At 46.4% G+C, this 26,065-nt stretch overlaps 1 long non-coding RNA gene across 1 annotated transcript; it reads right to left on the bottom strand.

Annotated features, from left to right (window-relative positions):
- Nucleotides 1-17,037: 17,037 nt before the first annotated feature.
- Nucleotides 17,038-23,746, bottom strand: LOC122462410. The gene is made up of 3 exons (XR_006284938.1): nucleotides 23,474-23,746; nucleotides 19,786-20,023; nucleotides 17,038-17,587 (listed from the first exon to the last, which is right to left on the bottom strand). It is a non-coding gene; the product is annotated as an uncharacterized LOC122462410 (long non-coding RNA).
- Nucleotides 23,747-26,065: the final 2,319 nt, after the last annotated feature.

Raw genomic sequence — 26,065 nt, 5'->3', positions numbered from 1 at the left:
AATTTGTGGTTCACTATCCTGTTTAAGTCTCTTCCAGCGTGAGTGCTCTGCAGCTTTCTGCCTCTCGTTCACTGTGATTATTTTGATGTGCTAGCTTTTTTCCAAGATGCCTCATTGTGTGATTTCGGCCCATCTCGCTGACTTCTCTAGGTCCCTTTGTGCCGTTTCTCTGCCATCCCGCGTGTTCTCAACTTCTCCCACTTTAGTAGCACCTGCACATTTCATTATTCCCTCTTCTAGATCAGCATTAAATGAGACTAGCCCTCATGCTGATTCCTGCTCAAAACCACTTGTAGGGAGAGTGGTCATTTTGGATAGGCTATTACCAGCAGGAGAGTGAGTTTGTGTGTGTGGTTTTTGGAGGGGGGTGAGAAAACCTGGATTTGTGCTGGAAATGGCCCAACTTGATGATCACTTTAGATAAGCTATTACCAGCAGGAGAGTGGGGTGGGAGGAGGCATTGTTTCATGGTGTCTGTGTATAAAATGTCTTGTGCGATTTCCACAGCATGCATCCGATGAAGTGAGCTGTAGCTCACGAAAGCTCATGCTCAAATAAATTGGTTAGTCTCTAAGGTGCCACAAGTCCTCCTTTTCTTTTTGCCCCAAATCTCTATTTTACCACGTATCATAATCTTCTGATTACAGCCCTTTGGCTAGCTCCCTGTACACAGGACAATGTTCATATCCAAACTGATTTAATTGGCTTTTGAGAGTTAGATTCCATGAGAACCCGTATAATCTGACTCCCCCGATGACAGAAAAACAGACATGGGAGAGCCACTGGGCTGCAGTACAAGGGAGTCCCCTCATTCCAGTGTCTTGTGTCAGGGCAAACATCTCCACTGAGGAAAAAACATGTTAGCAATATTGGCCCCAGTTCAGCAAAGCATGGCTTCAAGTTAAGCTCATGTTTAACTTGCTAACTCAGAAGATCCCAATGACCCAGCTGATCAGAATGGAGCCTTATCATCAGGCCCGGTTCATTAAAGCCATGGTGGCAAAGACATTGGCAGTGGGCTTGCTCGCTTTCTCCAGCACGGAGAGAGAGATGGCTTCTGGAGGATGAGGGGAGTGGCAGGTGTCATCATCGAGAACTCTGGCAGAGTTTTTCAAAGCATTGAAGGCAGCAGATGAACAGCTGTGAAAGAAGAACAGGAGGACTTGTGGCACCTTAGAGACTAACAAATTTATTTGAGCAGAAGCTTTTGTGTAGCTCACAAAAGCTTCTGCTCAAATAAATTTGTTAGACTCTAAGGTGCCACAAGTCCTCCTTTTCTTTTTGCAGATAAAGACTAACACGGCGGCTACTCTGAAAGCTATGAAAGAGGGGCCCTCCAGCTGCTGATTATTATATTTTCACATGCTGTGATTTGCTCGGATATGATCCTGTGACTGCTTGTCTTTTTCACCAATACTTTAGTGCACACAATGGGCTAAATCCACCTCTGTGGTAAATCCATTATATCCAATGGAATTACATCAGGCCTATTATCATTAGGTATGAGTTGGGACTGTTGCTGCTGCTGCTAATTTCTTATTTAGCAGCAGTGTGATGTCCTCCCTTGTAATCCCATGACTGCCCGGGTGCAGGTCCGGATGGCTAATTGTCTGGCCCACAACTAATTTAAGGAATGGGCCAGGAGCTCTGTGTAACCCCCTGCTTCTGCTGGTGGCAGGGCTAATGAATTCTACAATGATTCGCTTATATGGCATTTTGTGTGCCCAGGAGAAGCTGTGTCCAGGAGAAGCAGAGCCTTACAGACCCCTAAGAGATAGATGCTGATCAATATCAATATTAATCTGGAGCCCAGAGGCTCTCTCCCCAATCAGATCATTGCGTTGGGTGCTGTACAAACATCTAGTAAGGCGCAGTCCATGTCTCAAACAGCCATGCCCCACAGAGACAGATGTGAACCCCACTGAAGCCAGTTGCAGCCAATGGAAAGACACTCAGGTAATGGGGTCCACCCACATGCAACAGGTTGCAGGCTTGGGCCTAGAGTAAGTCAGGGCGCAACTGGCCAGATCCTCTGCTGCCAGCAATCGGCCTAGCTCCATTGGAGTGAAAAGCCCCAAAGAGAGTAGGCTGCAGACCATGTTCTGGTTGGATTTCTCTTTGTAAAGGCGGGAATGGTCAGGAATTAGGGCTTGCAGCAGGGGCAGCCTCCAGCCACCCTAAGAAGCGCACCTGGCCTGTAGTAGGCCAGAAGAATCAGCAGACCAGCCCCTAGATGCAGCAGCAGCAGTTCAGCAGCTGCTCAAAGCATTTGCCCAAGGCTGTGATAGCTCCTGAACCTGCTTGTTCTCAGCTCTGCTCTTGCCTCAGTCCCTGCTTTGTCTCACTCCAGCCAATCTGGTTCTGACCCTGAACTCTGATTTCTGACTCTGGCTGTGACCCTTGGCTCTGGCACTGGGCTCCAATTCCTGTTCTAACCCCTAGGCCTGACTGCTGCTCCAACCACTAGCCATGAACTCCCATGGCAGAAACAATGGATATTAAAAATATCAGTAAGCCCTGTTGGACATCTGCCCAGACCAGAAAGTCTTTGAAGCAACATCACTGGAGAAATAAATACCCCAGAAATCTCACATCTTACTCTTTTTATCAAAGTTCCTGAAAAGCTGGAGTCTCCAAAGCGCTTTAAAAATAATGTCCATGCACCCAAACATCAAAATGATGCAGTGATTCTCTGGGGACGGTGTCCATGATCAGGGGAAATGTCAGCGCTCTTCCCATTTAAAAAGCAATTACATAGGTTGTTTTTTAAAACTTCATATATTCCTTTGCCAGCGATTACATTACTTTAAATCATTTATTTATTTATTTATTTAACGGAGACTTCTTTTTATTAACCGCTGTATAAAATGAGCTGGGAATAAACACCAATTAAAAATCAGATACAGAACATAATATGAAACAAAACACCCAACAGATTTCACCCAATAAACTTTCACTTGTATGTTCCTGTACCCTGGAGATCAGCCCCGCTATGCCAATATTGCTACTTCCTTCAAAGTTCTGCCTAAGAATTTCCCTACCCCACCAAAACCGTACTAGGAACATGCCCAGAAATGGATGGGCGAGATCCGCAGCTGATGCTCAATCAATGGCGCTATACCAATTCAGCTGTGGATCTGGCCCACTATTTACTCATTATCATCTCTTCTTTCTCCTGACTCCCTTGATTGCTCTAAGTTTCTTTGCAGGGAAGGTGTCTGATATCAACCATTGCATGGATATTGGAATGAACAACAACAAAACACTACACAGCACATACAAGTCTCTTACATTGAATTAAGCTGATAATTGAAAAAGATTGAAAAAGTTACTTTATTCTTTGCAAAAAAAAATTATTTTCACAAAGTCAACAGAGGGGGCTGGGACTCCTTTGAGGCATCATCTCCCTCTGAACTCCCCTTGGAACAGGGCAGTTTAGTACCCCTCCAACCTAGGCTTTACAAGGAACAGCATGAGAGGTGACACAGTCTAGTGGGTAGGGCACTCAGAAGACTGGGAGACTATTCCTGGCTCTCACACTGACCTGCTCTGTGACCGTGGGAGAGTCACTTCAACTCTGTTTCTCCTCTTTGTTTGATTAGACTGTAAATACTACAGGTGGAATCCCAGTTTGGTTGAAGCCAAAGCAAAATTCCTCTTGAATTTGAGGGAGCTAGGTTTCCCCCTTGTGTGTTTGTACAGTGCCTAGAACTCTGCAATTCTGATCTTAGCTGGGATTTCTAGTTCCTACTGTAATGTTACTATTAACCTGACATTTGGTTGTCCCCTACATATTCATTAGCTGTCATTTTTACTGAGATCATCACTATAATATCTAGGCACCAAATATATTTCCAAGAAATGCAATGTATATAGTAAGAATTCCCAGTTCTCATGTTGTAGCCATAGTGTCCATAGTTACGAAATGCATAAAGCCCAGCAAAGCAATATATGTAGCCAGGATATATGCAACTTAATACGAGCAATCTCCACTCTGTTTGTATTGTACTGCACATGGGAATCTGAAAAGGTTAATGTGACGTTTCACTCCATATTCTTTATGAAAATATGCTTATGATACAGTATGGATATAGCATAACTGAGATATATTGTATGCAAGATGGCTCATGTAAGATAACCTTTCCAATACTATGATTTACTGAATGTGATTATCCAATTTGTATAATTTCTGTATCTGAAGTTAGGAATATTGACTATGTATCTGTAATTCAAATGTGTTACTTTGGGTGTCACCCCCAACTAGCCCTTCAGGTACAACAATGGAAAAGCCAGACAGGGCTAATGGCCCATTAGCAAAGACAATGGACTGTGAAAGAGCTTAGTCTTCCTGTGGACTCTCCAGACAGCCTATGAGTAATAACTACCACAGCCCTACAGAGACATGGGTCTGAGTCACCTGGGACTGGACCCACCACCCTTGAAATGCCAGTGTTCTTCCACTGGGAGACAAAGGGTTCCTGCCATACGCAAGAGCTATATAAGGCAGGGGAGTGACATCATTGGGGTTCTCCTCTGCTTCCCCACCCAAAGAGACACTGAAAACCACCTGGAAGCAAGAACTGAAGTGGGGGGAAAAGGGTTGAGCCCAAGCTGGAAGGGCATCTAGCTTGTGAGTAATACTAACTTTGGTCTCAAGCTGGAGACCAGTGCAGCTGCCTTTCAAGACTATAATCTACCTGTGATAATATTTAGGGTGAGAAATTTACATTTTGTAACCTGTTTCTTTAGTGAATCAAACTCAGTTTGCATGTTTTGTTTTATTTGCTTAGTAATCTGCTTTGTTCTGTTTGCTATCCCTTTAACCACTTAAAATTCACCTTTTGTAGTTAATAAACATTTCTTGTTTATAGTATAACCCCCATCTGTGCAATTCATAATTGGGGTGGGGCAGGGGGGTAAGAGGCTTTGCATACCTTCCTCCACATTGAGGGAGGAAGCAGATTTCATAATATACCTTTGGGTCTGCACCCCAAGGGAGGTGGACACCTGAGTGCTGGGGCAAGTCCCTTAAACTGAGTCCCCAGAGCGGATCTCAGTGTCTGTGTTGTTCTGCAGTTGGGTGTGGCCCTGCCTGTGTGTGTGTGTGTGTGGGCTGGAGGAGGCTTAATAGCCTGGCTCAGCAAGACTGGTAAAAAGGGTGCCCTGGCTGGCAGAACAGGTGAGCTCAGTGGTATCCCAACACCTTAAGGGGTCCAACCCGCCAGAGTTAAATAAAATGAATATTATTTTAAATGTATATTTGTAGTTAGCATTAATTATTGCATGAAACATATTGCGAACAGAGTATCTGTTACAGAAGGAAAAAGCTTCCTATGAGGAGACTGCAAACCAGCCACTGCTTCAGGGACCAAGCCCTACAGGATGTGTCACAGATCTACATAGTTTCCCTTCAGTATTTGCTACAACTACAGTTCCATTTGATTGGCTTTTCTATACAGGGATATCCAGGAAGTTAATCCGAATTAACTAAAGGTATGCATTTGAAGTGGATTAGTTAAACTGCATTAAATCTCTGTATGAACACCCTCATTCAGAATTAGCACTGGTCTACACTACAGAATTACTTTGGTATAACTACGTCACTCAGGGGTATGAATAATCCACACCCCTGAATGACATAGTTATATCAACCTAAGTGCAGGTGTAGACGGCCTCTCTCAGAATTGGATTCACTAAAACCATAGGAGAAGCTCTCTCCCATGGTTTTACAGCATCTTCATTAAAGCACAACCGCAGTGCAGCTGCACCAATGCAGCATTTCAAGTGTAGCCTGCCCTTAAAAATTGCCTGAATTTGGTTTATCTTAATTCAGTTTCAAAGTGCATTAAACTAAACCAAATTAAAGCCACTTTAATTCTGAATAACAGCATCCACACAGGGATTTAATGCACTAATCCACACCTTTAGTTAGTTTCCTGGATGTCCCCGTGTAGGCAATTCCTTAGAGAGTTGTTAGCTATCCATCTGAGAAGTCTCAAGAGTGTAAATTATTTCAGCTAAATTCAGCCATAATGTGCGCTCAGTAAATTGGCTCCATACTTGTCTGCAATGATAACACATGGGAAGAACGTAAGAATCTTGATAAGCCCACCCCGGTTGGCTCAGACTACACACCCCTTTTGGAGACCAGCCAGGGCAAACCACAGATCTGGAGCCCCCTTCGCAGACATGCAGACCTGGAGAGCTGCTCTCTTTCCAGAATGGCGTTGTACTAATGGAGCAGCCGCCAAGACAAAGAAGCTGCTGGTGGTCTCTCAGATGCATGATTTATTCCCAGCTCCGCAGATCCAGGGCTATCTCCAGCTTTTTATACTACAGCCATATTAATGGCAAGCCAGAGGCAGCAGGGACAGTGGTGAGTGTGGCAGGGAAGTGCATGGCCAGACAGAAGCTGGTACACTCGTTGAAAGGATTAGGCACTGGAGCCAGCACAGAACAAGGAAGGGCTATAACTTCACCCATGCTCTGCCCCTTTTGAGAAGCCTAGCACTGCTGATTGCACCGGGAATCCTCCTGTCTTTGTTCTGGGGACACAAGGGCTGGGATTATGGATGAGGAAGGAAAATCCCTTTTGCCTTCTGCCCACACAGGGTAAGCCACATTCTAGCTCTTTCTTAAAAACGCTCCATTGGTGGTTTGCTTCTCTCACTGTGGATCTGATGGCAGAATTGGGGAGTGATGTGGATTCTTGCCTGGTTCCCCTACATAGCTACTCCTTTCACTTGCTGACAAAATTAGAAAACAACCCTACGTTAAGGCCCCAATTTTGCTTGATGTAGTATGGAAGAGGGGAGCAGCAGGCCCTGTGAAGGCCACACAATGCAGAATCAGGGCCTTGAAGATCAGTATAAACAATTATAACTTTGCTATACTCAGGGCTGAGAATTACTGGCACCATTTGGCCCCAAAGCTACTGCCACACAATTTGTTTTAAAACAAAGCTTGTCGCTAAAGTATCAGAGGGGTAGCCGTGTTAGTCTGCATCCACAAAAACAACGAGGAGTCCGCTGGCACCTTAAAGACTAACAGATTTATTTTTCCACTGAATGGATCCGATGAAGTGAGCTGTAGCTCACGAAAGCTTATGCTCAAATAAATTTGTTAGTCTCTAAGGTGCCACAAGTCCTCCTTTTCTTTTTGCAGATCTATTTGGGCATAAGCTCATCTGAAGAAGTGGGTTTTTTACCCACGAAAGCTTATGCCCAAACAAATCCATTAGTCTTTAAGGTGCCACCGGACTCCTCGTTGTTCTTGTCACTAAAGTATTTTCAAATCTAATTTGGAAAGAATCTGGAAAATGTTGTCTGAGTGTAATTGGCTATTTTAGAAACATAATTTTCTTCCTCTAGAATATTGAGGGGCCTGGAGGAAATGGTCAAAAAAATAACAATACTAATATTAATATTGATTTATATTGCAGCTGTGTATGAAGACGCCAACAGAGATCAGAGTCCCATTGTACTAGGTGCTGTGCATACACATAGCAATAGACAGCCACTGCCCCAAAAGACTTACAGTAGAGAAGGTCCCGATTCTGTAATGAGCTCCAGGCAGGCAACACCCTGAGGCTGCACAGAGCCCCATTAAGTCAGTGGGATTCCATGTGACTGCAAAGGCCTACTCATATGGCTCTAGTGTAGGATCGGGGCCTGAATAGACAGGACAGATGAAGGATGAGAGAGTCTACAAGCCACGGACAGAAGCAGTTATAGGTTCATTCTGGCTGATCATGCCCTATTATGGCAGTGCGGTTCTCATCATTGGCAGGACGGTACATAAGGGCGCTTTAACATGTTTTGCTTATAAAGTGAACCTGGCAAATGTTGGCAGGTCACCTTCTGTATCTCGCAAAGAAGTGACTTGAAAGGGTTTGACTTTTGCCAAGAACGTTTCACCAGATCAGAACTTGGCACTCAGCCAGGCTCTAGCTGCTCCAGCGCTGACGTAAGAAACTCCTGTTTGCAGGGGCTGGACGACTCCGTCATAAAAATGTGCTCCAGACAGAGGCTCAGCACAGAGGGCAGAAGAAACAGGCCCAATCCACCCCACCCAGCCCCCCACCCCCGCCCACACAAACTAAATGGGAGCCTTTACATGGTCTTTAATGGGCACTGGATCAGGCCCTTGGTTTGTTTGTATAACCAGGTCTTTATTTTCCCAAGTTCTGCCCCAGCTCTGCACAGGAAGCTTCTAACCGCTGATGATCTTTTTCCTCCCTCTGCCTCAGCTGAGCCCCAGTTGCAAAGCCCTGTCATTTAGCTGTCTTCCCAGTGGAGATGTGCCATCTCTTCACCACTGTATGTTTTACCGATGAGCATTGTAGGGCACCAGGGGTAAGCATTCAGGGACAGCTTCTGTCCCCTGCCCCTAGGCACGGCCTGCACAGGTGCCACAAGTTAGCGGGGAGACTTTTCCTGGCACAGCCCAGCACAGGGCTGTGGTAAGCTGCCCTGCACTGCCCTCCTTGCAAGCCCCAGAGTAGAGGGAGTGGACTGGGAGTGGGAGAGGACAGGAAGGGGGTCTGTAGTGCATAGCACTGCAGGAATGTGGGGCTTTGCCGTAGCCCATAGGCAGGCAGGTGAGCTGCCAAAGGTTAGAGCTGCTGAGGATGGCTCTAAATCAGGCTGGGTGCTGTTTTGGCCTCTGATGTAGCCCAGCATTCACAGTGCTTTTCATCCCTCTTCCCCTGGGCTGTGCTCCATCTGCTGTGTCTCCTGGAGGCACAGCAGAGAACCAGCTCCTTGGTCTCGATTGCACTTTCTAGCCATTGGCGGCCATGGAAGTTAGGGCCAGATGCTAATGTCCTGCTGTAGTTTTCACTCAGATACATTTCCACTGGAGTCAGGAGGAGATTTCCTGAGCAAGAACTTCTGGAGGTGGCCTTGGGGAATGGGAAAGGGAACGAATTCCTGTTTTCAGAACAGAATGTCACAGACTTGTGCTGGGCACCATCCCAGGGGCTGCTGGAGTGTTTTTAATGTCTATTAAGGCCGGGTCCTGCAACTGATTTAAAGCAATTGGCTCCCGAGGTTCACGCGGCGCCTCACCGATTTCAACAGGGATCTCTGAGGGTGCACAGGATCAGAGGCAGGTTGGCACTTACATTGGAACATTTCCTGCATTGTAGCTATTCAGCATTGTTTTTTTCTACATTTCATACCAAGCACTGTAATTAGAACCACAAACAATGTTTTAAGACTAGGGTGACCAGATGTCCCCATTTTATAGGGACAGTCCCGATTTTGGGGTCTTTTTCTTATATAGGCTCCTATTACCCCCCCACCCCTTGTCCCGATTTTTCACATTTGCTGTCTGGTCACCCTATCTAAGACTCCTGCAACAACTAGGCCCAACAGCTCAGGTCTAGGTGGTACCGTTAGCTTAAATCTCCAGTCCTTCATCACTTTAAGTCAAATCTGTTACCATTATGTTGGTAGGCCTTTCTTTTAATTACGCAAAACTAAAATAGGCCCATCCAAATGGGTATTTACACATTCTTATTCTTCTTTGGTGTCTGATGTCATGAAAAAGTGACATCAGAAAAGGCCACATTAAAAACCTTACATATTGTACCTTTTGCAACGTCAAGATGCTTACGATGTAAAGACCCAATCTTGCGCTCCCTCCCAGGCAGAAATCTCCCACTGACTTCAAGTGCAGGACTGAGCCCTAAATCACCAGTGTGGTGGCAGGATATGAGAGAAGGACCCCGGGAATGTAGGCTGGCTTAGGGAAGGAAGATAGAAGAGACAAGAAGGAGGATCAGGTACAGGAGGACAAAGAGAGGGAAAAACTGTGATAGAAGGTTTGTTACACCTACGTGGGTGTAAATCAGCATAGCTTCATTGAATTCAACCATGAGATTGAGGCTGAAGAAGCATCAAAATGGGACTATAAATTGAATGGGCCAGATACTCAATTGGAACAATTTAGCAATGATCCAATTCCAACCTTCGTCTGGTCATCACTGGAGCTATGCTGATTTATGCCAGCTTAGGTTCTGGCCCGTTCAGGTAGTTCAACGTCAATCACATCATGGACGATAATGTCACTGGACCCCCTCCGCCCTCCCCTCCCTCTGATTCAAGAGGCACTTTAGGACTTAATCCTGCAGCAGTAAAGCAGGTAAACTCCCATTGAAAGTAGTAGGATTTCTGCTAAGTATTGCAGGAAGAGTATTTAATTATTATTCACTCTGAAGGTACTTTACTTCCTCTGCTACTAATGCTCTATTCGGCAGTTTTACAGCAGCTCACACACCAATAAATAAATAAATAAATAAAGCTCTGTTTGTGGTTCTTGGAAGTCTAATAAAATCCAAACACTTCCTAATAGCACAATATAAAATCAAATGAAAGATTATTCAATGAATCAGCCCATGGCATTTATTAATATTAGCTCACTCATGTTGATTGGCTGCTTTCCTCTTTTGAGACGCCATCAGCAGAGCCATATTTCCTACCAAATGATTTCTCATCCTTCAGTCAGAAAAGACCTGGGTGACAGAGTCATCATTTGGAAAAATAAAGTTAGAAAAATACCCTCTATCCTCAAATTGCTAAAGTGCCCCTTTTCAACATAATTTGAATTACAGTAGCTTTTACCAGAGCAACAGACTAGCTCGACATACAAGACTTTCTTTCTGTTGCAAAAGAAGGAAAAACAGACCGCTTAAGCTTACATCCTTTACTGGACAGATGGCTGTTTTTCTTCACTAACCAAAATATGTATACCTGGCCCAACTCCAGTGCCCCAGTGGTGGTGCTGTCAGGCTCTCCTTTGCTGTGGCTTCCCCAAACATTGCTTTTCCTAACAGATATAACTAGACACTGTACTTTGCCAAATCCACCACTTGGACAGTCACTGTTTATCCTTACGAAGCCTGACAGATGGAAATGACCGAATCTGAGTACTCATCACTAGCATTTTTACGTCTTTTGATGGGTTGCACTGTGTCTTCGGAAATAAAATTGCTCCAGATGGGGTGTTCAGCAGCTCCAACACCAAAGTCAACAAGGCAGACAGTGTAAATCATCAGTTTAGAAGTTTCCCAATAATATCCTGTTTAACTCAGGGCAAAGAACATCACTGACAAAGGTCTCTAGCCAAGTTGAAGTCAGTGGGAGCCTATCCGTTGACTTCAGCAGGAGCTGGAAGAGAGCTAAAATGACTATCATGCAATCTTTCTTTGCCTCTAATGAGATTGTGGGATTCTGTGCACAGAATTTTGCACTTCTCAATCCAGGCTCAGCAGACCTGTGATGTGACTATTTCTGGATGCTTTAAAGAAAAAAAAACATTCCAGGGAGTGCCTTTGACTCGTATGCACATATGGTAACTTCACTCCCAATTAGTAAAGAAATAAAGATTTTAAAAAAAAAGCTGTACTTTCCTAAACTGAGAGACTCCAGGATGGACTGTTACTGGGTTGACTGAGACACTTTCAAAGGATTTCACCTTCCCTACTGAGTCATGAATTTTGACGGCACATGTTTATGCATGCATTCGTTAACACCATCTTCTTCCCATTTCTTTCCTTGAAGACAATGGGCCTGATCCAAGCCTACCGAAATGAATGGGAGTCTTTCCACTGACTGCAATGAGCTTTGGATCAAGCTCCAAAAGTATGTGCCAGTATTCCATCGGTGACCTATTTACAGTCTCCCTGGTCCTTCATACTAATCACATAGAAAATGTCAACTCTCCTCATGCCATCTGCAATTTTTAAGATAGTGGGAAGGAAAATGATGCCTGGATTCTGGGGGAAATTGGAACTATAAGCCGCAAGAAAAGAAAATCAGCAAACATCTATGAACTGGAGGGAAGGGATAGGGTGTAAGGAGGAGTGCTCCGCACACTGTTGCCAAGCGTACTGAAAGGAAACCTGGCATTAGTGGTGTGAGGAGCTGCTTCTCTAGATCTAAAGGGGCAGAACCTAAGCAGTCCCCTGCCCATGCAAAGAATGTTACTGCAAGGTAACATCTGCTACATGAAGCCACTGGAAAAATAACCATACAAACACGTGAGGAAAACATCTGCTTAGCACACATTAGACCACCAGCAGTGCAACCAGGGAGAGGCAAGGAGCCAGTGAGAATAGGAGTGGGTCAGGGACATACTACTCAGTAAGGCATCTGGGTATCACCACAGTTTACATAAAAGATAAAAAAAGAAATCACCTCTTGGTGTGACGATCATCTTCCCTTTCCTTGTGCTTACATTTCAGCAATAGGGTAAAGCAGCAGGATTTAGAAGTCAGCACTGCAGATGTAAAAATCAACCCCTTTGACTGAGTCATCTCCAGGGATTGAAACTGGTAGCTTCTTGATCTCAAAGCCAGAACCTCAGCTGCACGAGCTAAAGGAGCAGCCCCATTAAGGTGGCCCACCATGGTAGATTATACAGGCAATGAAATGGCCACAAGATACAGTAGAAGCCAGTGACAGGCTTATATTACATGACAAACTGGGGCAAAATGTTAGCATCTCTTTTACATTCTCAAAGCTGAGAAATAGGGAACAACAGAAGCTAGTCAAGACCACAGCCTTCCTATTACCCCTGGAGGGACTCAGCACCTTGATGTTTTGGGCCTGAAGATAATAGTCCAATTCGTTATTATCTGATGACTTTGCAATGGTCCTAGCTCTTTTCAAGAGATCTAATACAGCTCACCCCATATCTGTGTCAAATATACTGAGGGCGCAAATGTAGGGACTGTCCAACTCATTGTCTCCCAAGAGATGCCCAATGAGTTGTGGGGTTATGTCCCAGGAGGCCCAACACAAGAGAAGACCCAGGTGGGGTCTACCAACCTTGTTCACTTTTTTAGAAGCAAGTTGAATGCACATGGAAGGTTCCTAGATTAACAACACTAACATATCCGCAGAGCAATGGGAATGCTTGCTTCTCTGGAATCACTCTGCAGATGCACCTGAACCTTGTTCTGGATGACCTTTCTTTACCAGTCAGAGGGTATTGACTGTCCATGCCCATTTAGTCCTTGGCTTCTCTGCTTGGACTGCCAGCTACCAAGCTAAAGGAACATGTGTCAATGTTTTTTGTTATAGGGTCTACTTAGAATTAGATTTTGAAGACCTCTGGCTGCACAAACAGTTTGCACAGAATCCAGAGCCCTCCCCCAACTCAGAGCCACTTTGGCTTCTGTTGTATCCATGAACATCAGCGCATCTCCACAAATGGTTTGCAAGCAGATAGAACATTTGTATTCCCCTCTTTGCTCCACTGCAACCCTGCCCCCTCCCACAAACACGCACTCTGCTTTTCCTTTCATTGTCTCCAAGGGATGCAAAGTAGCCCACCCTCTCTCCTACTAGGTGGTGGGGCCGGGTGGCTTTGTCTCTCCAGGTGATCGCTTTCCCTCGGCAGGGCCTATGAAGGGACTGCTCAGTATTAACCACTGCCTACCCCAATTTCCACAAGGGTGTGTGAGAGAAGGGGCTGGATACACATGTAAAAAATCCCTTTGTGGGTCTTCTGCATGGTTTGCACTCAGGACCTTTGGATCATGAGTTCAGAGCACTAGCTTGCAAGCAGCAGCAGGCTCATAAACGCCTTTAAGTAGTCCCAGCTATCAGCTGGGGACAAAGCCTCACAGTGCTGGTTACACACACACACACACACACACAGCGGACCACAAAATGATGTGCGGCCTTGATGACCAGTTAAAAGGACTCTCTACGCTTCTTTTTATCTGTTGATTCACAGACCTACAGGAAAAGCAGGTCTCCAACTCCATAAAGAAGATATCTTGAAAATCTTGCATATCATTGATAAGCAGGAGGAAATATTTTCAGGCAAGAGTCATAATTCTTTCTTGACTACTAACATCTGTTTGCTAAAGCCTACAAACTTCCCCAGAGCTTTGAGGTTTGTAAACATTATTTGAAGATGACATACTAAATATTATGAAAATGTGCCTCGTAATCTATACCCAACCTCCGCCCCGCTCCCCTCCCCCAAGAACATTTCATCTTTTCAGACTTTCCCCAACAGAGCTGGTTTGGATGATTTTTAGTTCCTTAAATTATGGGTTTTGAGACATTCTTGCTTAAAAATGAGCCCATGCACTAATGCTTGGAGGAAACTAGACAGCTGTAAAGCCACAAGGCCAACTTTGAACTAATCTATGATGGGACGATAGTGGTTATTTCAGACATCATCTTCTTCATGGAACTGGGATCCTCTGTAACACACTCACTTGAGCCACAATGTGTGGGTAAACAGGGATTTCCCTTCCATACATGCTGAAAGGGTTAAACTAATGTCTAAAAGGATATGGCATATTTCATTCAACTATCAATATTTACGAGGCTGCTTAATCCTTCTTTCAACATAACTGAATATATCCTCTCCTGGGCTGGCTTTGAACCAGGAGCTGAGGTGTGAAATTATTGGCCTCCGGAACCAGCCAGACCCCTTGCTAGGGGACCGGTTGACAAAGGATCGTATTGGGTCCTTTCCTCACTCTCTGCTCCTTCTGCACTAGATTTACACAGCTCCATATTGCTCTTCCAAAATGCCCTGTGTTCCAACCATTTGTGCAGCCATAGGACTCAAAATCCAATTCTAAGAAGACACCACAGAAAAAAACCCAAATAATTGTCTGGGTCAGTCATGTGACTCATGAAGTCCCTTCTCTTTATCTAACCTATTCCTTTCTCTGAGCTATATTGTGACTTGGACTTGTGAGTAAGATGCCGTCTTGAACTACTATGTATATTACCCAGACCTTGGGTCTGCGCATGAAGGAATAAGCAGGCTATGTAGCTGCTAGCTCCCTCCCTAGATCAAGTGGGCAGGCAGTGGCTGGGGAACAGCTGTAGTCTTGGCACTAACTCCCTACTCCCTGGCCTGAGTAGCTGAAACACCTCAGGATGAGATGGGTAATAATATACTGAGTAATAGAGTTGGCATTTTCAAAGAAGCCTAAGGGAGATGGGCACTGAAGTCCCATTGAAATTTGATGAATCTTGAAACCCCGAGCCCAAACTTCTGTCCCCAAGGAGCGAGGAGGAAGCAGGCTTGAAATCCAAGTGGTGTCTCTGAGGCATGACATCTCGTGGGTCTTTTCCTGCAGTGGTGCAACTTGCACCTCACCATTTGTTCAGGGGTACACCTAAAGTCAGAATCTAGCCCCCTGCATTCAACCCTTCACATCACTGCAACTGTTAGCTCTTTAGGGAAAAAAGTTGGGTAAGAGGGATACCATCAAAGCATTCCAGCTACTGCGTCCAGGCGTGGTCTTTCACTCTCCAAACACAGCTCTTCCAGCCTCTATAGGGGACTGACAGAAAGAATATTGGGACAACTATATCTGTGCCATTTCCTGTTCCACTGTGCACAGCCAATGGACAGGGAGTGGGGCTTCACCTTTCAGACTGTCATTGGGAGAATATTGGCTTGGCTGTAAAATATATATAGAGAAAAAAAAGTTTCATTACAAATTTTAAGTGGACATTTTTTAGCCCAGCAGAACAACACACATGAGGGGCCTGTTCTTCAGCAAAAATCCAGCTGTGCAAATTTTCAGCAGCTGGAATTCTAATGGGCCCAGTTCTGTTTAAAATGAGCTCATCACTCTTTAATTTATGCCAATTCCCCCTACTCTCTCCCCAAAACAACAGCCATAAAATTACAAGTAAAGACAGAGAGACAATTCAAATCCAAGTTAACTTTTTCCCAACTGTAACTCTGAGGGTCTGATCCACTTCCCACTTACACCTATTTTTAGGCTGGTGTAATTTTAATGACATCAGTGGAGCTTGTCAGGATTTATGCCAGGATAAGTGAGATCAGAATCAGGCCCTCAAGCTTGCCAACTCCCTTCTTTTGGGGCTCAACCCTACATCTACCTACAATACCTGTATATCCATTATTGCAGTATCACAGCACCTCACAATCTTTAACACTTTTATCCTCCCAACACTGCCAGTACTGCTGTTGCACAAATGGGGAGCTGAGGCTCAGAGAGGCTAAGTGACTTGCCCAGGGTCACAAAGGAAGTCTGTGGCAGAGGAGAGAACTGAATGCAGATCTCCTGAACCCTAGGCAAGCAAATATGCTTTCCCTTGAAGCCAGTGGAAGCTGCGGGTGCTTAGAACCTGGTACAAAGGTGTCCTTAGTACCAGATCCTGGAACTATGCAAACAATATAAGAAGAATCACCTTGTGAAGAATCAGACTGGGAGTCAGGTTCAGCTCCCTGCTCTATGGCAGACATCCTACATGGCTGGGGGTAAATCACAATCTCTCCATGCCTCAGCTCCCCATCTGTGAAACAGGGATAATGCTACTTCATTTCTCCTGCCCTGTGTCTATTTAGCTTGTAAATTCTGGACAGGGATTGTTTCTTTCTCTATATATATGCAGCGCACAGAACAGTAGGGTCCCGATCTTGGTTGGAATGCAAATAAATCAATAATTATTACTATTACTAAACAGTAATGTGAAAGCAAAAGATTCACAGAACAGGAAATTTTAGCATACATCACACATTTCTTAGCTTCACTGATGAAAAATTAAGCACTCTGACATTTTGTAACCACTTTCTTCTCCTCAGTAAAGACAGAAATCCTTATGCTTCTTAAGAGGTGGTGTCGTATAGCCCAGTGGGGACACAAACAGTATTGGGTCTAATTGGTTTCATCTTTGTCTTTTCTACTTTCTTTCTTGTATCAATATTCCTAGAGGACAAACTCCCAAGAAAGAGTGAGCTTGTCTCCCTGACACTGTTAAATCCTGTCCATGCTGAAGACAAGGAGAAATACTGCTCTTGACTTCAAGGGGATCATTTCTTGGCCTTTAGAAATGATTCAGGATCAGACAAAATTAAAAGGCTGCTCAGTGGCGGGGGAGGTGTCAGCTAATTAGTATTTAATGAATCCATGGCGATCCCCTTAGGAAATCCATCCCTAAACCCAAATGTTCCTCTACAGCAGGAGTCTGACCTCCTGAGGTCCCTTCCAACCCTGATACTCTATGATTCTATGATTCTCAAACTCAATTTACCTTAGGGACAGTGCCTGTCCTCAAATCCTCCCAGTGGGCCAATAATGTCACTGAAGATGGTGGTCAGAAGACAAAAAGTTTATATTGTATTGTTTATTTCGAATTTCTTAGAAATAATAAAACTGTCATACAACGTTATACAATTCTTCGCTTGCCAAAGAGTTTTTAGTGTTTGCCAGACACCTGGCAATGCTTCGGTTCTGTCAGTTTGTTGATGTTTGGCCTCAGTGACTGAGCAGTTGAAACCTTCGGGATTGCAGCAAGGTGGGCATCAGATCGTCGTGTTCGGTATTTTGACTTGTTTATAGTCATCGTTGGGAAAAGTGACGCTGCCTCCATGGCCGACTCTGCCTGGCAACTAGTGATGGTATCTCTGTCCCTCTCCCCCAGCGAATGGGAGCTGCGGGGGGCGGCGCCTGCAGCGGACAGAGCCTGCGACGTGGCTGCATGCGTCTCTCCTCCACGGGCAGCAGTGGGGAGATTCTCGGGCAGCAGATGGTCCGCGGGCCGGGACTTTGAGACCCAGTCATCTTACTCCTCTGATATATGCAGAATCAAAGGTGTTAACATGGAAACAGAATTAAGAGTCACTCACGCATAGGAACTGAGGCAAACGAGTTAAACAATGCCCCAAAAATTCAGTGGTTCCAGAAGGACCAACATGAATATGTAAATGAAGGCCCTAATTATAATCCATAAATCGCACAGAATTCTAAGGGTCTGATTTGCCTCTCACTTTTACCCAGTATAAATCAGAAGTAGTTCTAAAAAATGCAGTTGATTTACAACTGTGTAAAACCAGAATACATGAGAGAAGATTCAGGCATTACTTTATTAACTTCCGAAAGCTGTGGCTATTAATCAATCAGCCCATTCGATAATGCTCAGATACCATGGTGATAGGTGGCAATATAAAACACTAAAATAGGTAGATAGTCCATAACCTGATATTGACAGCAAGTATCCATGATCCTTCCCTCATGCCCTATTCAAAAGCTGTGCAACTCTCCACTGGTACAATTAACTGTAAGATTCTAGCATCAGTGTTTTCTGCCAGTGCGGTATCCCTCCTCAAATACCGGTTTGGTGGATAATGTCATCCCAACCAGTTGTGTGCCTCTGCCCACCTCTAAAGTCTGAAGGCAAGGTCCTGAACTTCTCCAAGCAGCTAGATAAAAGAGGGGAAAAATCTCAGAGTGGTTTCAACCAGTTCTGCTGGAAGTGAATAAAAGCCCTCTCTCATCCTGGAGCTTTTTGTCCTATAATCCACCAGAATGTGTTGGACTGTTTTTTACACAGTTTGCTGGCTCTGTAGACCCATAGTCAGGAGGCACAAAATGATCGGACCAATTGCTGAGCGTGCCCCTTGAAAGATTGCAGAGACAGAGCGAATGCTTTCATTTTTTTCCCCCAGCAGAGAGGGATCACTCTGCAGCCAGAATAGCAGAGAAAGGAGGAAAATAAATAAACCCTTTGACTTGCCTAAGCATGTGTGGACGAAGGGAACAGTTTTCCCATCAGATTCCAGTGCGGAGCCTGAGGCATGGGTTACGCAAGTCACACTCTGCTTAAACATGCTATACTATCCCAAAGCCCTCAAAGTCCTCCAGGTACAAATTAATGCTCTTCTCATTTCCCATTTTTGTCCCCTTTCTAAACCCTGCGTTTGCCCAGGCTTACATCAACAAGCCATTGGGTGCTCAGCCCAAATGGCTCAGGCAATCAGACCAAGATTTTCAGAAGTGACTAGTGATCTTGGGTGTTTCCATTTGAGACACCTGAAAGGGGCCTAGTTTTCAGACAGTGCTGAGCACCCATCCCCTGAAAAATCAGGCTTCTTTAAGGGGTCCCGAGATGAACACTCAACATCTCTCGTCACTTTGGAATGTGTTGGCCTTAATCTCTTGGTTCTTCAGATGCTTTCAAAATACCCATCCATGAAAAAGCAGGTGTGGGCATTTAGATAGGTTGCTGAGAACTGATATTGTGCTTCTGTAATCCACTGGATATGTTACAGATCCTTATCTATGTCTGTTCCACAGAGGATATGAGTCTGTTACAGCCCCAGCTAGGGAGTCTTGGCTCTTTAACCATAAGGACCTGAAAGACCTTCATGCCCTCAATAAATCAAATTAGACGCAAAGCCCCCTGAGATGTTGCCCTTGGCATAATTTTAAGGACCTCAAGCTGCAGTTCTGTCCCATCAATACTTCAAGTCAGTGGGAGCTTGTCAGTCAGAGACATGGAGGATCAAGCCCGTGGAGAGTATGGGGTCTCTGGTTATGGTCACCAGAGGCCCATCTGTTGAGAGCGGATGTGAGGAGCTGTAGAGCTAAGAAGTCACTCTGCCTGGACAGGGCAGAGGCAGGCAGGGTAGCTCAAGTGGGCTGATGGCAGTATACTCAGCCGTAGGCCCACAAAGGAGCAGCATGTACCACCCCCAGTGGCTGCTTCCAGGAGCCAGAAAGTGTGTACACGGGTCAGAGGCCATGGCCCATTAGAACAAAGCAGTGGAGTAGCCAGACCCCTCCATCCTAGCACCCATCGCAGCTCTGGGTCACCCACAACTCTGCCTGGGTCCTGTGAGGTTGCATTGGAGATAGGGTGAGGAAGTTGCTCCCATCACCATCTGTTCCCAGCACAGGACAAGCCAGAATGGGTTCCCTAAAGCTGCTGCAAATCCTCAGTTTCAACCCAGCCCTTCCATAACATGCTCGAATAGGCTGAGGGTACTCACTGTAATTGAGAGCTGCGTTGCTTTGGCTAAGTGTTTGATTACAGAGCTCAGAACAGGCCATCCCAGAACAGCCCCCCTCCTCCTCCTGGGGGGGGGGTGGGGGTTGGAGCAGGCAGCTCCTCTCCACACACTGAAGAACAGGTTTCTTCTGCAGCTCAAAATGTAACAAAGTTTTAATGATAGGATCCAAAGCCCCATTCCGGCGCATGCTGATGACAATTATAAACCTGCATCAAGACTGAGAAATCAAACAGCAAAAGTGATCAATATGCACTCTCCCCACCCCTTAAGAAAACTGCAAAATAGGGTGCATCTAGACAGAAAGGAGTGAGTAATTCAATGTGCCAGTCACTCCAGCTGCATAGCTTTGTAAGGATACTTGTTAGAGCAAACGTTTCTTTTTTCATTGGCAGGATCTTTCTTATAGATATATTGCTATCTTCTCTCCCCTCCCCACCTTCTAGCCCCAGCATTTAGATCAAAGGTGGGCAAACTTTTTGGCCCGAGGTCCACATTGGGGTTGTGAAACGGAATGGAGGGCCGGGTAGGGAAGTCTGTGCCCCCCCAAACAGCCTGGCCCCCACCCTCTATCCGTCCCCTCCCACTTCCTGCCCCCTGACTGCCCCCCTCAGAACCCCCGACCCATCCAACCCCCCCTGCTCCTTGTGCCCTGACCGCCCCCTCCCGGGACCCCCTGCCTCTAATCCCCCCACCCCCGGACCTCACTCCCTATCCAAACCCCCCCCCCCCCCGCTCCTTATCTCCTGACCGCGCCCCCCAGAACCTCTGCCCCATCCAACCGCTCCCTGTCCCCTGACTGCCCCCCGGGATCTCCTGCCCCTTATCCAACCTCCCCACTCCCCGCCCCCTTACTATGCTGCTAAGAGCGGCAGGACAGCTTATTGGAAAGCCTGGGAGGTGGGTGGGCGCAAGCCACACAGAGGCGTTCCTGGGGTGGGACGAGACAGCAGGGGAGGGTCCGGGGGCTAGCCTCCCCGGCCGGGAGCTTAAGGGCCAGGCCAGATGTGGCCCGCGGGCCGTAGTTTGCCCACCTCTAATTTAGATCATGAAGTGGAGAAGAGGCTCTGACAACTGGGCCTGCAAATTTACTCTAATGTCTCAGACTGACCGGGCATCTGAAGAGTGAGATCCCTTCGTGTCAAATTAGCAGAACTTCCGTGCCTTGTACAGCCTCTATAGAGATACACAGAGATTTAGGCCCTGATTCAGCAAGGTATTTAAACATGTGCCTAACTTTAAACCCATGAGTCACATGGTTAAAGTTAGGCATGTGTTTAAATACTTTGCTGATTGGGGCCTTGCAGATCATTTTTATTTTTATTTTTAGTCACCTAACTACCACTTTTCCAGTGTGGGGTGCAGACCAGCTGCCAGGATAAATAACAAACGGCCTATGGGGCCTTTCAGCTGTAGGCTCTTGGTTCAACTCCATTTCAGGAGTAGATATGAAAAGGCATTCTCTGGTGAGCTGCCGGTTACATGAAATAGGCTAGTCACTGTGGTGTCTATTCCACAATAAAGAACTCCTACCACATCTAGCACTAATTTCCACAGCAGTTTGTAGTCGCAGCACAAGGACCATGCTCTGAACAGACACAGGGAATGAACAAATGAAACTTTTGTCCACAGCGGGTATCACTCCAGGTCAGGACTACAGTGTACTGGCTGGGCAATACGGGGAAGCTTGCACTGACACTGCCTTTGTGCTAGTCCTGTTCTGTAGATTCAGATTTCAGCTGCCAAGGCTCTCAAGCTGACACCTTTACAAGCACAAGAGAGATAAAGCAGGGGAAACTGAGTCGTAGGGACATTCAGCCCTAATGTAGGCAGCAGCAATAGCCCTTGCTTTGCATGGCAACAAACACATTTGGTTAGTCACTGAATTTCTTGGGCTAAATTCACTTCTGTTGTAAGTCAATGGAATTCCCTTTGACACCAATTGTGAATTTGTCCCTCAGTTTTACAATAACTTTCTGACTATGCTGAAGAGTTACGAAGTGAGATTAGTCAGTTTTCCCAGATTAGTGCACTGGTCCCTTCTGGAAGTGTTCATTGTTTTCGAAGACTTGCCTCACTCTTGGTAATTTTTTTCAGAACTAAGCCGAAAGCCTCCACAGTGACATGGAAACCCTGACATTCTGCAAGTTGCTTAATTGAAAATTCATCACTTTCTTGCGGGATATGAGTGATAGTCATGAGTGAGGATGACAATCTTGCCTTATCTTTAGATAAATAATGGGTTGATGTCATTGGGAGGCCAGTGTAATAGCCTTTGAAATCAGCTTTCAGGAGCTACAATTCTCAACATTTCTGAAGTTGCTTTTCAGTTTTTGCAGTACAAAACTGCCTGTAGAGAGGTTAGCCGGGGCTCGTCTCTCTCTGGGGCGGCAGGGAACCACACTGCCTCCCTAAATTGGGAAATAGGTCTTGCGGGGAATTAGTCCAGCCGCAGGAGTCGTCCTCTGCGGCCTTTGTGAAGGTAGGACGAACACAGCAAGCCCAGGCCCTAGGTCAGGGCAGGGCACTCATGAGTCGGGTGCTCAGGCCCTCGGGCGGGAGCTGAGCAGTAACAGTAGATAAGCAGCAGGCCCAGGCTCTTGGCTCAGAAGGGCCTGGGAGAGGGGGAGACGGCCAGCCGCGAGGTGGGTGGCAGGGGGGACGCAGGCCCACCCACTTCACTGCATCCCAGCCCGGGACCCTAGCAGCAGCAAAAGACCCACTGCTGGGTCAGTGGGGATCCTGGTCGCAGCACACTGACATGGGCTCTGGCAGTGCTGCAGCCAGACGAGGGTCGGCTGCCCCCGGGCTACTTCCAGACTCCCTCTCTTGAGGGACCTGGGTCGGGGTGGTGTCCTCAGGGGGGTCCAGCACCATGGGTTCCTCGGGATAGCTGGCGCAGGGCAGGCTCAGCCACTCCTCCGGGTAGCTGGCACGGGGCAGGTCGGGCCAGTCCTTGGGTTTACTGCAGGCCGCTGGGGTTTCCCAATCGCGAGCTAGGCCAGAGGTGTCTGGCCTCCCTGGCGGCTGCTCTCCCAATGAGCCCTGAGGTCGGGCCTTTATACTTCCAGGGCAATGCCGGACCCTCTGGGGGGCGGGCTCAGAGCTCCCTGGCTCCGCCCACTCTGGTGTCCAGGGGGACTCGTCTCTCTCCAGGGCGGTGGGGAACCACACCGCCTCACTACACTGCCCTACCGCCACTGGCCTCAGCCACTGGCAGATTCCCAGTCTTACACCATCCACTGTCTAGCTCCTGCTTTGGGGTGGCAGAGTGTGGAAGAGGCTCTGTTGTGATAATTGGGCCTACAATTTTACTCTAATTGTGAGCTCAACCGTAAAAGTGTGTGAACATACATAAGCCGTCACAATCACCTAATAATAATAATAAATGTTGATGGGAAAAGGTATGCAAAAGAGATAGAAAAACTGAATAAATCCAAACAAAAAGGCCTTCTGATATGGTTCAAAGACTATGTTAAAATCATGCTTGGTAAAAACATAAGATGTGGATCCAGAAATTAATGAACCAAAGTTGGTGTGTCTGATATTAGGCCTAACTGGTGGACAAAATAATGAGGGGATGGACTTTCAACCCATCACTCCCTTGTTGGTTCCTTAAAGAAAGAGACTTTGGGGGGAAAATACAGAAGAACAGATGGAGACTACTGACCCAAGCTTTACCATCATGGCTGCCACCCTCATCCTTTCCTGGGACTCCAGGCCTTCGTTCCCCTGATCCTGAGAGATGTCCTGACCAGACGGGGCCAGAGAGATGAATCCAGATGATGTTGCCACCCGTATCAGGTCCAGCTGAATCCCAGACTTGAACAACAGCAACGACAACAGCTCCAGCCCATCTCAACTGAATTCTCTTTTCAACAATAGGATCCTTATCACCATCTTTGATACCACCTAAGAGACTGTCAAACAAGGGGGAGTTTACCTTCTAAATCTCTCCAGCCAAAGGGAGGTTGTTACAATGAAAGCCTTACTTAATATTTTACATTTCAAATGCTTTCGCTGTTTTTCCCTCTTTTCTGTACCTTGAACGAAAGGTTAACTGGATTTGTAACCTTTGTGGTTGCCATGGTGCTTAGCAGGCTGGGCTCTCTGTCTACCAAACCCTGAACCTTGCTTAACACAGTCACATTGGACAGTGACCGGGTTATGTTAACACCTTTGGCCCAAGTAGTCCACCTAATACCACACAGCTCCCATCACCCTCCAAAAGCCATGTCACTGGGTGGCTGGCCCCAGTAAATGAAGTAGGCCCAGCCATCCTATGCCAGGACAGGTACTCCCAGTTTGGCCAGTTCAGAGGGTGGGACAGCAGCTGGGGCCTATAAAAGATCAGGAAGAGACACCCAGTGAGGGAGAGAGTCCCAGTGAATCCACGCAGACTGGTTCAATCAGGAAGGGCAGGTGAGAGCTGCCAGGGACCAGGGAGGTGGTGTGTGGGAGGTCCCAAAGGGAAGCAGAAGGTGTTTTCTGGGAGAAGGTTGAAGGCAAGGAGAGCAGCAAGATGCATTTTCTGGCTGGCTTAGTGAAGCCAGGGCCAGAGGGCTGAAGGAAGGGGAGCAGCAGAAGGGCTTACCCACAGACATCTGCAGGGCTGGACAGCTGGATCCACAGGAACTGTGAGAAGGCTGAGGGAGTCAGGGATGCTCCCCCGTCAAGGATGCTCCCAATAGAAAGGCTGGGAGGCGGGTTCCCCCTGGGAAGATTGGGGTTGCCCTGCAGTTGGAAAGGCTGGGGTGCGTGTCCTGGTACAAGGACAGGAGAAGACTGCACTGGAGAGCCAGGGCTGTGCTGGTGAGGGCACCGTCCAGGGCAGTGCTGGACAGCCAGGGTAAGCGAGGGGTGCGGGGCTGTTGTGTTGCATGTGCCGTTTGGACTATGCTGGGAGAATTCTGGACTAGGACAGTGGGACTTTTATGATGGTTTATGGGCATGGGACTCTTGTAACAAAGGAAACCCACAAGGGCTATATTTATACTTGGGAAGATGCTCTGGAGCACTTCTGGGCACTCAGGGGGAGAGAAACTGAGGCAGACACACTGTGGGGCCACCCTTCTTACAAGCCACCTTTGCTCCACCCTTTGGCATACAAACAGCACGACTGGTCCAGAGAATCTGGGCTAGATTTTAGAGTCTGCTGAACATGCTCTCCAGACTGAGAAGACAGACTCCCCATTAGTGGAGGCTTTGTGGGTGGCCAGCTAGAAGGACTGGCTGAACAGTAAAACAAATTAGTTGCAATATTTTTTGAAAAATCAAAGCTACAAGGTCACTCTATTATTGGTAGGATCAAATTATTCCATAGTTGCAAGTTTTTGGCCAAACACATGGATCCCAAAAGGTTCAGCATGACTGATTCTTCATCTGACAGTTCATTACAGGTTATTCATCATTCATTGTTCTCCTGCTCATAAACGTCAATCATCCCATTGGTGAGCAAAAACAGTCCCTGATGACTTACAGAGACTGGGTTTGTTCTGTGTCTTACAGCATTTGGCATCGTGGGGTCCTGGTCCATAGCTAGGGTTCCTAATCACAAGGGTAATGCAAATAAATAGTAGTGATAGTCATTGGTGACTAATCGCATACCACAAGTAAGAAATATTCACAGTGAATAGCTCACGGGCAATCAATGGGCTGCAAGTTGTTTATCAAAATGAACGCATTCACACCCAAATCAGAATCAGTTCTGAAAGAGTCACTATCCAAAACACAGGACCAAAATACTAACAAATATCCATAAAGAACAGATCAACCTGTTCTACCTGTTAGGCTGGACTTCAGTGCATTCTGTGTCCTGCTGAGCCCCCACACCAGCCTGGAGGAGCCAGCCCATGACCCTTACTCTCCTGCAGCTCTTTGCAGGAATCAGACTTGTTATTGAAGGAGACCCTCTCCTTTGCCAAAGCAGAGGAGATCCAAGAGTCTGACTGTCACTTTACCTGAAGCTCACTTGTCTCAAACCTGTGGGAAACATGCTCTGTTTTGGATAATGGGTTTGCGACCAAGGGAGGTTGGGGCACCATAGCGGGATTCCTGCTGAGAACAACTTGTAGAAATGCATGGTTGAAAAAGAGGTTTTTCTTGAGGGGATCCAGTACTGGCACCGGTGCAAACCCACCCCTGGCATAAAATGTGGAAAAAGATCCGGCTCTGCTTCAGCATATATTTTCTTAGTGCAATAGGCAGCCCTGTCGCCAAGGCAAGTAGCAGTATCCTTTCCCTACTGAATACGGCATGGAGT

The sequence above is a fragment of the Chelonia mydas genome, chromosome 11 (assembly GCF_015237465.2).
Source record: "Chelonia mydas isolate rCheMyd1 chromosome 11, rCheMyd1.pri.v2, whole genome shotgun sequence".
NCBI lineage: Eukaryota > Metazoa > Chordata > Testudines > Cheloniidae > Chelonia > Chelonia mydas.
Note: the sequence above shows the minus strand (reverse complement) of the source record. Positions and strands in the feature narration are given on the sequence as shown.